Here is a 16,671-nt window from a genome sequence, read left to right as displayed (position 1 = left end):
ACAAAAGGTTTTTAACCCCATTAATTTCCTTTAAAATGAGCCATTGATCAACTCTCTACGATGTTCCAGTGCCAAGCTATCTGTGGAAAAGAAAAAAAGAAAAAAGGTGCCGTTTAGGTAGAATGCTGTAGTAGCTGCCACTTTTCTTGATTTTCAAGCCAATATATTTCCCTTGGTGTTCAAGCCAAGGGGCAGAAAGTTACCTATACAGGTATTGCTGCAACCCGGAAATTGTCTTTTTAAAGTCTAAACAAAACTTCTATAAATAACGACTACATAAGATCCTATTGACTGGCACATTTTATGATGAACTATGTCGATCCTTTATGTAAAGCTTTATAGGGGTGTCGGACAAGGCGGTTCTAATGGTGTACTTTTTGTTTTGATCTGACTCATTTTTTAGGAGTTAGGGGTTTTTATATTTCTTAACATTGGACGTAATCGTCTCTTACTAAGTTGGTAGCTACTGCTGCAACCCGGATCATTGGGGATTATTGTTGTCTTCCCTCTACTGAATTGTGGAGAATAACGTGGTTAAAGTAAATTTTCTTGATTTTCAAGCCAATATATGTCCCTTGCTGTTCAAGCCAAATGAAATAAGTCTCTTACTAGGTTGCTAGCTACCGCTGCAACCCGGATTGCTAGCTACCGCTGCAACCCGGATATAATTTAAAGTCTCCGATTACAGTCGTATATCAGTTACTATGGGCGAGAGATTGTTCTTTACTGTAAAAATAGTATACTTCTTGTTTTGATATGACTCTATTTTTAGGAATTATTGCTTATTATATTTCTTAGTATAGGACGTGATCGTTTCTTACAAGGTTGCTAGTAACCGCTGCATAGCTATAGTTAAAATGCTTATACAAGCTAGTAGAGGCACGAGTTCGTTCTTTGTTATAACATGGACCAAAGCAACGATTACCCGCGTCAACAATTGCACACTGTAAACTTAGTCCTTGGGACTTGTGTATTGTAATGGCAAAGGCCAGTTGAAGAGGAAACTGTCTTCGCGTGTAAAAGAATTGCTTCAAAACTTCAAAGCGCACGGTTTCTCTGCCAATTTCAACCGGAAGTTCCAGTCCATCAAATTTTACAAGAACTCCAATTATTTCTCCGTTTGGTGGCAACTTGAAGCTTGTTACTGTTCCCATTGATGCATTTACTAGCCCCTTAGCAACACAAATATTTCTTTGGAGCATTACACGTGCACCTACTGCAAGCAACAAGCTCATGAAGGATCCGGCTGTTCTTTTTCTATCGTTTCAAAAGTTTAAAACAGTGTTTGCATCTTTCTGTTCGATTCGTTTGTCGTCAACAACTGAAGAGAGTCGATTAGCTGCAGAGAGTTTAAAGTATTCTGAGAAGCTTTTTGCAAGAAGCAACTTGTTAAATACCATACAATTTTAATTGGTGGGCATAAGAATGACAGGTCTATTTCCCTTTTCATACAATTTTGAGTAAAGATTTATTATTTCGTCATTTGAAGCTCTGTAGGACTTCCCAATTTTTCTCTTGTAAAGACTATTCATATTTTCACCTGTGCAAAAACCCTGTCTAATTTCAGCAAGTGTATAATCATAACTCTTGTCCATATTTTGTCTCACATTTATGCTTAGTTCCTCATACTCAAATAGATGCCAGAGGTTGAAAGTACCAACTTATCCGATCCTGTTTTTTACTTCTAGTCGTGTGAGAGGTATATAAGGAGGATTACCACTTACTGGTCTTAATTGAAGAAAATCTCCCAAAAATACGCAGTTAGTATTACCCATTGGCAAATCAACTGACAATATTTTTGATAGTCTTAAATGAATGTAGGTTAAAAGAAGAGACGAAACCATACAAATTTCATCAATAATAAAAACTCTTGTCTCCTTAAATGTCTTTCTCAAAGTGAGAAGTTTTTTCAGTGGAGAGAGGTGTGTATTTTGTGGTGTTTTCCTGATCAATAGCTAAACTTAAACAACTATGTATTGTTAAACCATTTATGCTATGTGCAGCAATACCAGTAGGTGCCATAACTACAACGGGACAATCTTCATTCTTGAACTTGTTGCAAAGTAGTCTTCACATGACACTGATAACCCTAGATTTTCCTGTGCCCCCACATCCAGATACAATCAACTTCAAAGATGTTGCACCATTCCGCTTGGTAACTGAGTCTAAAATTTTGTCAACAACTCTCTTTTGATCAATATTGAGCGACTCATAATAATTTTTCAACCTGTCTTCGGTGTCACCATTTAAAATCTGTTTGTTTGCGTCTAACAAATCCTCCATAGCATCTGCTGTTCTGTCAATGAATCCTCCCTGAATTGCATTTTCTGGGTGATCTTCAATGTTTTCATCAATATTTTCTGCCTTCAGAATTTCTTTTGCACGTTCTCGGACCCTTTCTTCAAATTCTATGTTGCTTTTCCTCTTAACAACAAATTTTTCGTTGTAAGCTACCATGTCGGGATAGTTTACACTTTCAACACAGTAGGTTTCGTAGTTGCTATTTCCACTGACTACTAGTTCATTTTCATTTCGCCAAGGTTTAAACAAGTTTAAAAGATCTCCATAGTAAGCATTTTTCTTCTCGTCAGTTTCAAATGGGTTTACCTTTCTGTGCTGTATGATATACGGTTTAAAAAGCCTTTTTCTGAGGTAGAAGGACCCGTCAGTTAACATCATATTATCATCACTACCATTACGCTCCCGTTCATACCAAGACAATAACTGAAAAAGACTGATATTTTCCATATGTTCCGGTCTTTTAGGGTAGATATCAATAACCCAGTGGGCAATGTACAAATCACTACTCTGTGGATCGTTTTTAGTAAGCTTTTCAAGCTCCTCATACCTTCTCAGTGTCCTTTTCACCTCGCTCTTTTTCGAAAGGTCAATATATCTAAATTGTCTAGAAATACTATCCAATTTAGTACCAAGAAGCCTATCAGCAGCTTCAACTGCTCCAACTTGACGGGTTTTTATGGACTTCAACAAGTAGGACATAGTTCGTTGACCAAGACTTTTGCATGCATTATTTACTTCCTCCCACATTACTTCTATTTCGACACTCTCTGCTTTAGTCATGTAATCGGTAATGTAATACGGTAATTTAGAGCCCAAATGGCCAATATATTGAACATCAATGTTTGCTTGATTAGCAATAAGTAACGCAGGAGAATAGTCATTTATATAACGCTCGTCATCTCTTCGAAGCAGATGATATATTCTTTTTCTTGGCTTTTTACAGTTTGTACCATGAGCCAAGCAGTCAAGGATGTCATATAATTCTGTTCGTTCCTTTGTAGGACGAGGAAAGCCAAACTTACAATACATAACCCATCTTCCTCTTTTTCTCTTATATTTTCTTTGACAGTATTTATTACAGTGGTGCACTTGATGGTCTTTGACCAGTTTGTGAAGAGTTGGGCTAGTCAATCTATTTGGTATTTCACAAGTTATAATACTATTGATATACTGAATCACTTCAGACGCTGTTGATTTCCCAATAATAGGAGCATCTTCAATCCACAATACACAATGTACATGAGGCGTGTAGCGATGACAACTTTTGGTATTTGTAGGGATGAAAAAATAGTATGGCTATACTAAATGTGGTACTAAATACTAACCGCGTCAAAGGCAATATTATGCCCAAAGGTCGTGAACTTACACCTTGTAATTTCTCCGATAGCGCCGCTTATAGCGCTGAAGATTGTGTCAACAAGGCATGCGCCACGCTCAATTATTGAGTGAAAATAAAATGTACAGCCATGTAAACGTGACCTCTTTTTCTTGAGCTATCTGGAGATCCGATTCCCTGGGAACGTTACCTTGGAGATTTTGCGAACTAATTACCTGTCGCTACGCTAAATACAGACATATAAAATGGAATAAACACAGGTAAAAAAGCAATAGATTTACTGAACTTACATATTTAGGTGAACAGCAGTTGGTCACTCCAAATGACAATAACGGTGACCGAGATACAACATGAAAGAATTTAAGACTTCTATCTGAATGGTCCTGCTTCTACATTACGAATCTCGTCAAAAAGCATTTTTACCCAACTATCAAACGTAGCTTTTTTAGTCTTGCGCTGTAAGATCCTGGTATTAGGGATTTTTTCTTAGGAACAACTAGATTTTTCATTGCTAAAAATTCTTCAAAGTTTTTCTCATCACTGTCATTCTCGAAATAGTCTTGCTTGAAATTAAAGGGTTTTAGCTCTGCCAATCTTGACCTAGGGGGCTCATTTTCTGCATCTGACGAATCAGTGGAGGAGGGATGAGATACCCATCTCTCTGAAAATTAGGCCCTTTTTTTTCTACTAACATGCGCCTTGTAAGTTCTTCCACTATCGGGGTTTTCCATTTTAAAAGTATATTCGTTATCGTACTTTTTGACTATTCTGTACGGTCCAGAATATTTGTCGGAAAGTTTTTTTCCTTCCGTTTTTGCCTCGTTCTTTAGGTAGACGCAGTCTCCTACTTTGAAATCTATACTCCCCTTGACTTTGGGTTGGTTTCTTAGTTCTTGGCTTATTTAAAATTTTTCCAACTCTTGCCTAACTATTTTATAAGTTTTCCTCATCCTACTTATGAATTCGTGTTTGTAATCTCCTGAGCTATTATAATACTGCCGAGATTCAATAAGCTCATTGTACGGGATTCTAAAATCACGACCAAAAAGTAAATAAAAACGATTATCCTTAGTTGTTTCTGAATAAGCAGTGTTGATCACGTTAGTTAAATTAGGTAAGAATTGATCCCAGTCGTTCCTATTTTATTTTGTATAAATACTTAATACGTTCGAAAATATTTTATAACTGTTTTCTATTTTACCATTAGCTTGTGGGTGGTACGGAGCTGTCACCATTTTCTCTATATTAAGAAAACTCATTAAATCTTTTGTTACCTTTGAAACAAAATCGCTCCCGTTGTCACTCAAAATTTTATTATGAACGCCATATTGTAAAAATAATTTCGCCAACGCCTTACTAGTGGCGTAAGCACCTTGATTTTTTAATGCTTTTGCAAAAGTAAATCCTGAAAAGTGGTCTATAACCGAAAGAATACAAGTATGGCCTCTGCTAGAGACAGGCAAGCCTCCACTTGTTCCGTATAAGTCAAATGAGATGATATCGAAGGGGTACTTTGCTACCGGGACCCTTCCCATTGGAGGATTAGGATAAGCTTGGGGGATTTTTCTTAAGTTACACGCTTGGCATGTACTTACAAATTCTTTAAGTTTTGTCATTGCAGATGGTACGTAAAAGTATTGTTTTAACTTATGGAACGTTTTCATAACTCCTAATTTCCCACCTATCTCTAAATGAAAATATTCAAATGCATGCACTATTAAGTTTTGTGGTAATACAGGTATTATTGAAGTTTGGTTTCTATTTGTCTCCGCAATCACGAATCTACATAGTATTTCTTCATCAAGATCATAGTAAAAATTATCTATCTCTTTTCTAAGAGTTTTGAATTTATCTGGTAACGCATCATCATTAACAAAATAATCAATTAGTGCTACACACATTTCGTCCCTTTTTTGCTTTCTTTTTATATTTTCCAAAGACAAGGGACAATATTTAATCTTATTTTCTTTTACCGTGTGTTTGACTTTGTTTTTCTTATATCCATGTTTGCTCTTAGTATTTATAGCGTTAACATAATTTTCCTCTGTATCCGACGGAATATTTTCTGGGTATCTACTCAAAAAGTCACAAGCTACATTTTGTTTACCTTTTAAATGTTCAAATTCGTAATCTAGGTCATGGATTTTCATAATCCATCTAGCTAGAATCTCCGTTGGGTTTTTAAATGTGCGCAGATTCTGCAAGCTTTTATGGTCTGATCGTAGTATAAATTTTCTACCAATTAAATAATGTCTAAATTTGCCCAAGTGGTGGATGATAGATAGTAATTCTAGTTTTGTGGCGGAATAACTACTTTCGCCTTTTGATAAAGTCTTATTTGAATAGCATATAACTTTTTCTATTTGTTTTTGTTTAGGTGTTCCCCCTAGAGGATTAGGGCCTTCTACCGGGATTTTTTGCGAAAATATTGCGCTAATGCCATTTGAACGAGCATCGGTTGTAACCACAAATTCCCCATTTTCGAAATCAGGAAGTGATAAAATTGGTTCAGAAGTGAGCGCCTTTTTGAGACGGTCTAGGGAAGTTTGAGCTTCCTGGGACCAGGTAACATTTTGGGAGTTCCCTTTAGTTAATTCCGTGAGGGGATTCGCAATTTGGGCATAATGGCGTACGAATTTTCTAAAGTAGCCAGTAAGGCCTAAAATTCCCCTTAATTCTTTCATAGTCCTGGGGGGCTTGAGGTTTTCAACACATTTTATTTTATCAGGGTCTGGGGATATCTCTCCTTGGGTTACTACTACTCCTAAAAATTTAATTTTAGGTTGAAATAAATTTACTTTCTCAGGCCGACATTTTAAATTACCTTGTCTGAACTTCTCGAACACCTTAGCTAACGTTGCTAAGTGTTGTTCAGTGTTTTTCCCCACGCATATAACATCATCAACAAAATGAATGATATTCTTTAATCCTCTTAACAGGTTCAGTAGGGGTCTACATATCGCGCTTGAACTTGTTTTCAATCCAAATAGTACCCTTAAGTATTCATATGAACCACATTCAGATTCTGAAAATGCAGTTTTATGGACATCCTTTTCGGACATCCTCTTTGACAGTATTTATTACAGTGGTGCACTTCATGGTCTTTGACCAGTTTGTGAAGAGTTGGGCTAGTCAATCTATTTGGTATTTCACAAGTTATAATACTATTGATATACTGAATCACTTCAGACGCTGTTGATTTCCCAATAATAGGAGCATCTTCAATCCACAATACACAATGTACATGAAGCGTGTAGCGATGACAACTTTTGGTATTTGTAGGGATGAAAAAATAGTATGGCTATACTAAATGTGGTACTAAATACTGACCGCCTCAAAGGCAATATTATGCCCAAAGGTCGTGAATTTACACCTTGTAATTTCTCCGATAGCGCCGCTTATAGCGCTGAAGATTGTGTCAACAAGGCATGCGCCACGCTCAATTATTGAGTGAAAATAAAATGTACAGCCATGTAAACGTGACCTCTTTTTCTTGAGCTATCTGGAGATCCGATTCCCTGGGAACGTTACCTTGGAGATTTTGCGAACTAATTACCTGTCGCTACGCTAAATACAGACATATAAAATGGAATAAACACAGGTAAAAAAGCAATAGATTTATTGAACTTACATATTTAGGTGAACAGCAGTGGGTCACTCCAAATGACAATAACGGTGACCGAGATACAAAAAGAAAGAATTTAAGACTTCTATCTGAATGGTCTGCTTCTATATTACGAATCTCGTCAAAAAGCATTTTTACCCCACTATCAAACGTAGCTTTTTTAGTCTTGCGCTGTAAGAACTGGCTCACCATTGGCCCGAGTGGACCAAGGATGTGAACCCTTTGTCCAATAAATTGTTTTAGTTATTTCTGCTCATTCAAACGTTCACACGGCTCTTATTGTTTAAACTTCCTTAGAAATATTGTACGTAGCATCTTTTTTTATTACTCACTCTCTTAGCGAAATCTAAAGCTTGGATAGCGCCATTCTTTGTCTGGGGGTGACTGCACTTTTTCTCTTTGCTGATTAAGGACTTTTCATTTTTGAAACTAGATTTAACTTAATTAGAGGAAGTCGGAATTATCTTTAAAAAGAAGGAACTTTATTTTGGTATTTTAAATACATCGCATTTTACTCATGGTACAGGCGCACCTCGTTTCTGATACTCGATACGCCAGAAATGATCCAAATTTCGCCAGAATTTCTATAAAAGCCTTATATGCCACCAGGGCATAACTTAAAACCCTTGCCCTGAGGGTTGTGGGAGAGTGTCCTCCTCAAAAACTTATTTTCTATCTAGAAATCAACTACGTTGAACAAAATGGCTATCTCACAATTTTTATTGGACGTGTTTGGGGGAAAGATGGGCTTGGAGGGATTAGTTGCCCTCCAATCACTTTCGACTATTAAAAAGCGTACTTGCTCTTTTAATTTCCAATCGAATGAGCCTTTTTTGAAGTTTCTACGACAACGCCTTCTATAAAACCTTATATACCCCCAGGGCATAACTTAAAACCCGAGCCCTGAGGGTTGTGGGGGTGTCTCCTCCTTAAAAACACATTTTCAATTTTGATATCAACTACGTTGAACAAAATGTCTATCACAAAATTTTTTTGGGAGGTGTTTGGGGGAATGATGGGCGTGGGGGGGGGGCTAGTTGCCCTCCAGATGGACAACATGTTTTCTATCTGGAGATCAAATAGCCTACGCTGAACAAAATGGCTATTTCAAAATTCTGATTAGATGTGTTTGGGGGAATGATGGGCGTAAGGGGGGGGGGAGGTAGATGCCCTCCAATCACTTTCGACTATTAAAAAGGGCAAGAGAACTCTCGATTTCGAATCAAATGAACCCCTTTTGAAGTCTCTGCGACGACACCTAATACATAAACTGCCCGGCTTTAAAGAAAGAAAATAATAAACTGTACGTTGTGTCAACTTTGATTTTATATGCCTTCAGAAAATAACTTAAAACCCTTGCCCCGAGGGTTCTGGGGGAGTGTCTTCCTCAAAAAGATATTTTCAATGTGGAAATCAACTACGCTGAACAAAACGGCAAGCTTAAAATTTTGATTGGATGTTTTTTGTGGAATGATGGGCGGGGGGGGGGGGGGCTAGGTGCCCTCCAATCACTTTTGACTATTAAAAAGGGCACTAGCCACTCAAATTTCCAATTGAATGAGCCCTTTACGAAGTTTCTACGAAAACTCATTCGATACGAAGTGCCCAGGTAAGGAGAAAAAAAAAACACATTGTGCCCACATCGTTCTTTATTTAGGCAGCGCTAGCTCGCTGCCTAGGAAAATTTTGAACTGAAAATTAATATGGTAATAAATTTATATTTAAATGTTCAAAGTAAAAATTTTAAAATTCAGAAGATAAGTGTGTAATGGATCAACAGAAGAATAACGATTTATTTTAATACTTCAGTTAGTATGGGCTAATGTTCGCTCTTTAACATGACTTTTCTCGATTTCTCTTAAATTTAGCTTGCTCAGAAGAACCATGTTACTGTCTAAGCTATGTATTCTAATACCCTCTTTATATAATCCTTTACAAAACCATAGGGGTCTTATCGATCTTTACAATATTAATATAAAAATCACAAACAGGAAAAAGCCTATGGCTTTTTTTTATTTGGAATAGTAAGAAACGAAATTCAGAGAATCGGGCAGCTAATTAAGTCCAATATATGCCACAGTTTGTTCTTTACTAGGTTTCAGCTCTGTCTACAGCCATGATACCAATGAAACTAACATAGTCACAATTCCTGATTAACTAGACCGATCTATTATATAACATATATCGATCGTTTGTGTATTACTATGGGATACAGCTCGTTCTTTAGTGTAATTATTACCAACTGAGAATGAAAAGTTCACAACAAATGATGTTATAATGAAAAGCAACCAAGACCCATGGCCGGGATGTTAGCTACCGCTACAACCCAGACCATAAAAAATACAACATTGAAGTACATCATGAACCGTTTTAGAATCAAGTTTTGTAAGCTTGCGTAGCGCATTGGACAGCGCGTTGGATTACTAATCCAACGGTCGCAGGTTCGATTCCTGTCGAGGATAAATTTTAGCAAAATAGTTAATTTAAAATTTCAAAAAAACTTCTATTAAAAACAACTAAATGACATTCACTAGATTGACTAATAATAGCTCTGCAGAGTCCCGATTTATGATTAACTAGACTGATCGTTCGTACAACATACCGTAGACAAGCAAGTTTAAAAGACACTTGCTTCAAGTCATCTTGTCAATAGATTAAGTCAGTTAATATTGTCGTTCTTTACTATAAACTACATTAGATCGTCTTGACTGACATTTTTTATGTAATACAATATTTAAGTTACTATTGGCTAGAGATTGTTCTTTCAGAGGCAACGCTGTAGCATTGTCTATAGTAAAGGCCATACGGCTCCAATGTTTTATTATTTATTATTATTTTTTTTGTCTCAGACGCACTTTATATGGAAGGGGTTGTCGTAGAAACTTCAAAGGGAGATCATTCGATTGGAAATCGAGAGTTCTAGTGCCCTTTTTAATAGTCGAAAATGATTGTAGGGCAACTAGCCCCCCCCCTCACGCCCACCATTCCCCCAAACACATCAAATCCCAATTCTGGTAGAGCCATTTTGCGTAATTTTTTTCTAGATAGAAAATATATTTGGGAGTATAGTACTCGCTCAAAACCCTCGGGGCAAGGATTTTAATTTGTACCATTGGGGCATGTGAGATTGTTATATAAGGCGTTGTCGTAGAAACTTCAAAACAGACTCACTCGATTGGAAATTAAAGGGATTGTGCCCTTTTTAATAATTGAAAGTGATTGGAGTGTAACTAGCCCCCCCCCCCCCCCCCCCAAGCCCATCATTTCCCCAAACACATCCAATCAAAATTTTGAGATAGCTATTTTGTTCGGCGTCGTTGATTTCCAGATAGAAAATATATTTTTGACGAGGACACATCCCCACAACCCTCAGGGCAAGGGTTTTCAGTTACGCCCTGGGGGCATATAAGGTTTTTATAGTAGGCATTGTCGTAGAAACTTCAAAACAGGCTCATTCCTTTGGAAATTAAAGGGCTAGTGCCCTTTTTAATAGTCGAAAATAATTGGAGGGCAACTAGCCCCCCCCCCCCCACGCCCATCATTCCCCTAAACACATCCAATCAAAATTTTGAGATAGCCATTTTGTTCAGCTTAGTTGATTTCCAAATAGAAAATATATTTTTGAGGAGGATACTCCCCCACAGCCCTCAGGGGAAGGGTTTTAAGTTATGCCCTGGGGGAATATAAGGTTTTTATAGAAGCCGTTGTCGTAGAAACTTCAAAACATGCTCATTCTATTGGAAATTAAAGGGCTAGTGCCCTTTTTAATAGTCGAAAGTGATTGGAGTGTAACTAGCCCCCTCCCCCCACGCCCATCATTTCCCCAAACACATCCAATCAAAATTTCAGATATCCATTTTGTTCAGCGTAGTTGATTTCCATATAGAAAATATATTTTGAGGAGGACACTCCCCAACAACCCTCAGGGCATGGGTTTTAAGTTATGCCCTGGTGGCATATAAGGTTTTTATAGAAGGCGTTGCCGTAGAAACTTCAAAACATGCTCATTCGATAGGAAATTAAAGGGCTAGTGCCCTTTTTAATAGTCGAAAGTGATTGGAGGGCAACTAGCCCCCCCCCGTCCCCACGCCCATCATGTCCCCAAACACATCCAATCAAAATTTTGAGATAGCCATTTTGTTTAGCGCAGTTGATTTCCAGATAGAAAATATGTTTTTTGAGGAGGACACTCCCCCAGAAACTTCAGTGCAAGGGTTTTAATAAACGCCCTGGGGGTATATATGGTTTTTAGGGAAGGTGTTGTCGTAGAATCTTCAAAAAAGGCTCATTCGATTGGAAATTCAAAGGAATAGTGCCCGTTTTAATAGTCGAAAGTAATTGGAGGGCAACTAGCCCTCCCCCCCACAACCATCATTTCCCCAAACACATCCAATCAAAATTTTGACATAACAATTTTGTTAAGCGTAGTTGATTTTCAGATAGAAAACATGTTTTTGAGGAGGAAAATCCCCCACAACTAGCCCCCCCTCCCACGCCCATCATTCCCCTAAACACATCCAATCAAAATTTTGAGATAGCTATTTTGTTCAGCGTAGTTGATTTCCAAATAGAAAGTATATTTTTGAGGAGGATACTCCCCCACAGGCCTCAGGGCAAGGGTTTTAAGTTATGCCCTGGGGGAATATAAGGTTTTTATATAAGCCGTTGTCGTAGAAACTTCAAAACATGCAAAACATGCTGCAACCCTCAGGGCAAGGGTTTTAAGTTATGCCCTGGGGGCATGTAAGGTTTTTATAGAAGGCGGTGTCGTAGAAACTTCAAAACAGGCTCATTCGATTGGAAATTAAAGGGCTAGAGCTCTTTTTAATACTCGAAAGTGATTGGACGGTAACTAGCCCCCCCCCCCACGCCCATCATTTTCCCAAACACATCCAATCAAAATTTTTAGATAGGCATTTTGTTCAGCGTAGTTAATTTCCAGATATAAAGTATTTTTTGAGGAGGACAAACACCCAAAGCCCTTAGGGCAAGGGTTTTAAGTTATGCCCTGGGGGCATATAAGGTTTTTATAGAAGGCGTTGTAGTAGAAACTTCAAAACAGGCTCATTCGGTTGGAAATAAAAGGGCTAGTTGCTTTTTTAATAGTCGGAAGTGATTGGAGTTCAACTAGCCCCCCCCCCCCACGCCCATCATTTTCCCAAACATATCCAATCAAAATTTTGTGATAGCCGTTTTGCTCAGCGTAGTTGATTTCCTGATAGAAAATATGTTTTGAGGAGGACACTCCCCCAAAACCTTCAGGGCGAGGGTTTTAATACATGCCCTGGGGGCATATAAGGTTTTTATAGAAGGTGTTGTCGTAAAAACTTCAAAAAAGGCTCATTCGATTGGAAATTCAAAGGGATAGTGCCCTTTTCAATAGTTGAAATTTATTGGAGGTCAACTAGCCCTCCCCCCACACGCCCATCATTCCCCCAAACACATCCAATTAAAATTTTGAGATAGTCATTTTGTTAAGCGTAGTTGATTTTCAGATAGAAAACATGTTTTTGAGGAGGACAATCTCCCACTACCCTCAGGGCAAGGGTTTTAAGTTATGCCCTGGGGACAAATAAGGTTTTTATAGAAGGCGGTGTCGTAGAAACTTCAAAACAGGGTAATTCGATTGGAAATTAAAGGGCTAGTGCTCTTTTTAATACTCAAAAGTGATTGGAGGGCAACTAGCCCCCCCCCTAGCCCATCATTCCCCGAAACACATCCAATCACAATTTTGAGAAAGCCATTTTGTTCAGCGTAGTTGATTTCCAGATAGAAAATATGTTTTTGAGGAGGACAATGCCCACAACCCTCAGGGCAAGGGTTTTAAGTTATGTCCTTGGGGCATGTAAGGTTTTTATAGAAGGTGTTGTCTTAGAAACTTCAAAACAGGCTCATTCGATTGGAAATGGCCTTTTTAATAGTCGAAAGTGATTGGAGTGCAACTAGCCCCCCCCCCCCACGCCCATCATTTCCCCAAACACATCCAATCAAAATTTTGAGATAGCAATTTTGTTCAGCGTAGTTGATTTCCAGATAGAAAATATATTTTTGAGGAGGACACTGCACCAAAGGTCACAGATTGAAATCCTGCCGAAGGCAATTTTCATTCATTTTTCTTTTAAACTTCTATTAATAAAATACTACATGACATCCGCTTGACTGACACATTTTATGATGAACAATGTCGATTCTTTATGTACTTTTGATGCATCAATTTGTATCAGAATTTCGTTTTTTAGAGTTTCGGTTACTATTGAGACGATTCACTTACTAAACAGTTCGTTGTTCATTACCAACTGTTTGATAGATATATAGAACATAGAAAACAAGCAAGGGAATTTACTAAATTCTTTTCGAATCTTTGTTGGACTTGTTGAGGACTCTCGTGAGCATAAATCCTCGATATCCTCAAAACATAAACCCCATTGCAAGATTACCATTAAACTTTGTAATTTTCTGACGGCAGTGATTGCAAGCCTTCATTTATTTGAAGTACCATTCACTCCACGAAAACCTTCAAGTCAGACTTCCTACTTTCACAAGCTGCGATAACTTCTGAATGATTAGGTGAATTTTCAGAATCAGTGTCCATCACACATTTATTTGAAATAAGGCTGAAAGCAAAAACAAACATGCCACAGTGGCGAGCTGCAACCACTTCTGGTACAGTGGGCATTCCTACAGCATTAATATTTAATGTATTTAGTAGCATTTGGCATTCAGAAGGTGTCTCATATGCTGGACCACCATTCATGCAATAAATACCTTCGTGAATATTTTCCTTCAAGCCAATTTCGCTTCCAATTTTTAGTGCATATTCACGATGTTTTTTATTGTACGCACCTTGCATTGAGGGGAATCGAGTACCAAATTTGTTATCATTTGGGCTGACCAATGGAGATCTTCCAGCTAACCCCGGCATGCTTGCATGGTCTTTTATTATCATTATGTCGCCAATTTTGTAATTGGACATTAAACCACCAGCAGCATTGCTAATGATCAAACTCTTAACTCCCATTACGTGCAAGACTCGAACCGGTAAAGTGCACTTCCAAGTCGGGTATCCTTTATACGGATGAAATCTACCTTGCATATACACAACTGGGACATTCTTAAGCAGCCCTATTACCATTTGGCCCTTATGCCCTACAACGATTGAAACTGGGAAATGGGGTATATTTTCGTAATGAATGGTAGTTCTATTTTCTAATAAGTTTCCAAGTTCACTTAACCCAGAGCCACAAATAATTCCTATCTGGCACCTGTACTTCGTTTTAGATAATAAAAAATCAGCAATAGATTTGATCTAATTATAATTAAGAGGGGATTCTTCAACAACAGAAGTTTGACGTAGATGATTCGAACTATTGGTTATCAAGTTTTTCAGCTGAGAAAAAAAGCTCATAAAAATCTCATTTGCATTTTATGAATATTTACTCATTGTTTCTTATAACTTTATTATTGCTTTATGTTGAAACCACGCATCAAGTATCGAAAAGCTATAAAAAATAAAAACTAATTTTAAAATTTTCTTATATTTTTCTAGTTTTAATTAAAAAATTAAAATTATTGCTCAGACACAATAAATATTTTTGCAGTTTACATAATAACTTTAGTCATCCATAAAATAAAATTATTCCATTTCTTTGAAATGTTAAGAGACGAACCTCAAACAATTAAGTAGCTGACTAAGTTCAAAGTATGCAATGGTTTGTTATTCCAATGATCGTCTTTTAGTGTAAAAATAAAAAAGGCAAATAAACACGCATCCGTGATCTTTTTTCTGACAAAAAACACAAAATTACACGTTTTTGCAGAAAGGAGCTTGAAACCTCTACAGTAAGGTTCTCTAATATTATTGTAATAAAAATTAATTTTTTCAATTTTTACGTCACGTCGCTCATTAAGTCATATATGGTTATTAGTACACAATAGGTTTTAGATATTACGTCATGTCACTTATTACGTCATATATGGTTATTAGTAGATAATCGGTAAAATATTCGTTCTTTATTATAATAAAAACTTCAAAAACGCATAAAAAAGCTGTTCATATTCATTTTTGTATTTTTTTATATTCAATTTTGTTTTATTCATTTTATATTCGTTATTATGAATCTGAAAAACATTTTGGGGGAGGGGGTTCAAACCCGCTAAACCCTTTGGATACGTCCTTGAATGTTATTAATTTAACTTAAAATGATCCATTGAACAACTCTCTACGATATTCCAGTGCTAAGCTATCTATGGAATATAAAGTTTAAAATACAACCTTACCACGAACTGTTTGATTGCTGCAAAAATCAAATGTCTTTGAAAATACAGCAGTATGGAAAGACATCAAAAATACAGTTTTTAGTGGAAAAATTTATCCTGTTTTGAAATAATTTGATTTAGTTACAAAAGTTTTTTAACCCAATTAATTCCCTTTAAAATGAGCCATTGAACAACTTTCTACGATGTTCCAGTGCCAAGCTATCTCTGGAAACAAAAGAATGAAATAAAAAATATCCCGTTTAGGCAGAATGTTGTAGTAGCTGCCACTTTTCTTGATTTTCAAGCCAATATATTTCCCTTGCTGTTCAAGCCAAATGACAGAAAGTTTCCTATACAGGGGTTTCAGACAAGGTGGTTCTGATGGTGTACTTTTTGTTTTGATCTGACTGCTTTTTTAGGAGCTATGGTTTTTTTTATTTCTTAACATTGGACGTGATCCTCTCTTACTAGGTTGCTAGCTACCGCTGCAACCCGGATAACCCTAACAGGCCTGTTTTCACAATAATTGAAAAACATTGCTTTTCCTTCACTGCTGATAGGTATGCTTGTATATATATTTTTATTGCTGCTACATAAACTGCAATTGCTCCTTCCAAAATTAATATACGAATTTTCTAAGAAGTACGCCTCTGTATATTCACTGTGTTGTCGAACATTTTCCATTGCAGTATTTTATTAAGTATTTTATTTTTAATTACAAAAGTGAATAGATGTTGCAATTTCCTTTAAAATGAGCTATTATACAGCTCTCTATGATTTTCCAGTGCCCAGCTAGTTAAGGAGAAAAATCAAGCGGAAAGAAAAAAATATCCCGTTTAGGCAGAATGTTGTAGTAGCTGCCATTTTTCTTGTTTTTCAAGCCAATATATTTTCTTTGCTATTCAAGCCAAGGGACAGAAAGTTAACTATAGGGAAGTTTCAGACAAGGTGGTTCTAATGGTGTAATTTTTTTTTTTGATCTGACTCTTTTCTTAGTAGTTAGGGGTTTTTATATTTCTTAACATTGGATGTGATCGTCTCTTACTAGGTTGCTAGCTACCGCTGCAACCCGGATGTTGAAATGTCAGCTAGAGTTGCTTTCGCAAAACTTCATAGAAATATCCAAAAGAAATGTTGGTTGTTTAATGAAAAG

General features: G+C 37.0%; 1 pseudogene; it reads right to left on the bottom strand.

Moving 5' to 3' along the window:
• Positions 1 to 13,701: 13,701 nt before the first annotated feature.
• Positions 13,702 to 14,667, bottom strand: LOC148942700 (purine nucleoside phosphorylase pseudogene; annotated as a pseudogene).
• Positions 14,668 to 16,671: the final 2,004 nt, after the last annotated feature.

The sequence above is a fragment of the Artemia sp. Qi Xiang Cuo genome, chromosome 16 (assembly GCF_049724085.1).
Source record: "Artemia sp. Qi Xiang Cuo chromosome 16, ASM4972408v1, whole genome shotgun sequence".
In the NCBI taxonomy this organism is placed as follows: Eukaryota; Metazoa; Arthropoda; class Branchiopoda; order Anostraca; family Artemiidae; genus Artemia; species Artemia sp. Qi Xiang Cuo.
The sequence above is the reverse complement of the archived record's forward strand: the minus strand, read 5'-3'. Positions and strand labels throughout refer to the sequence as shown.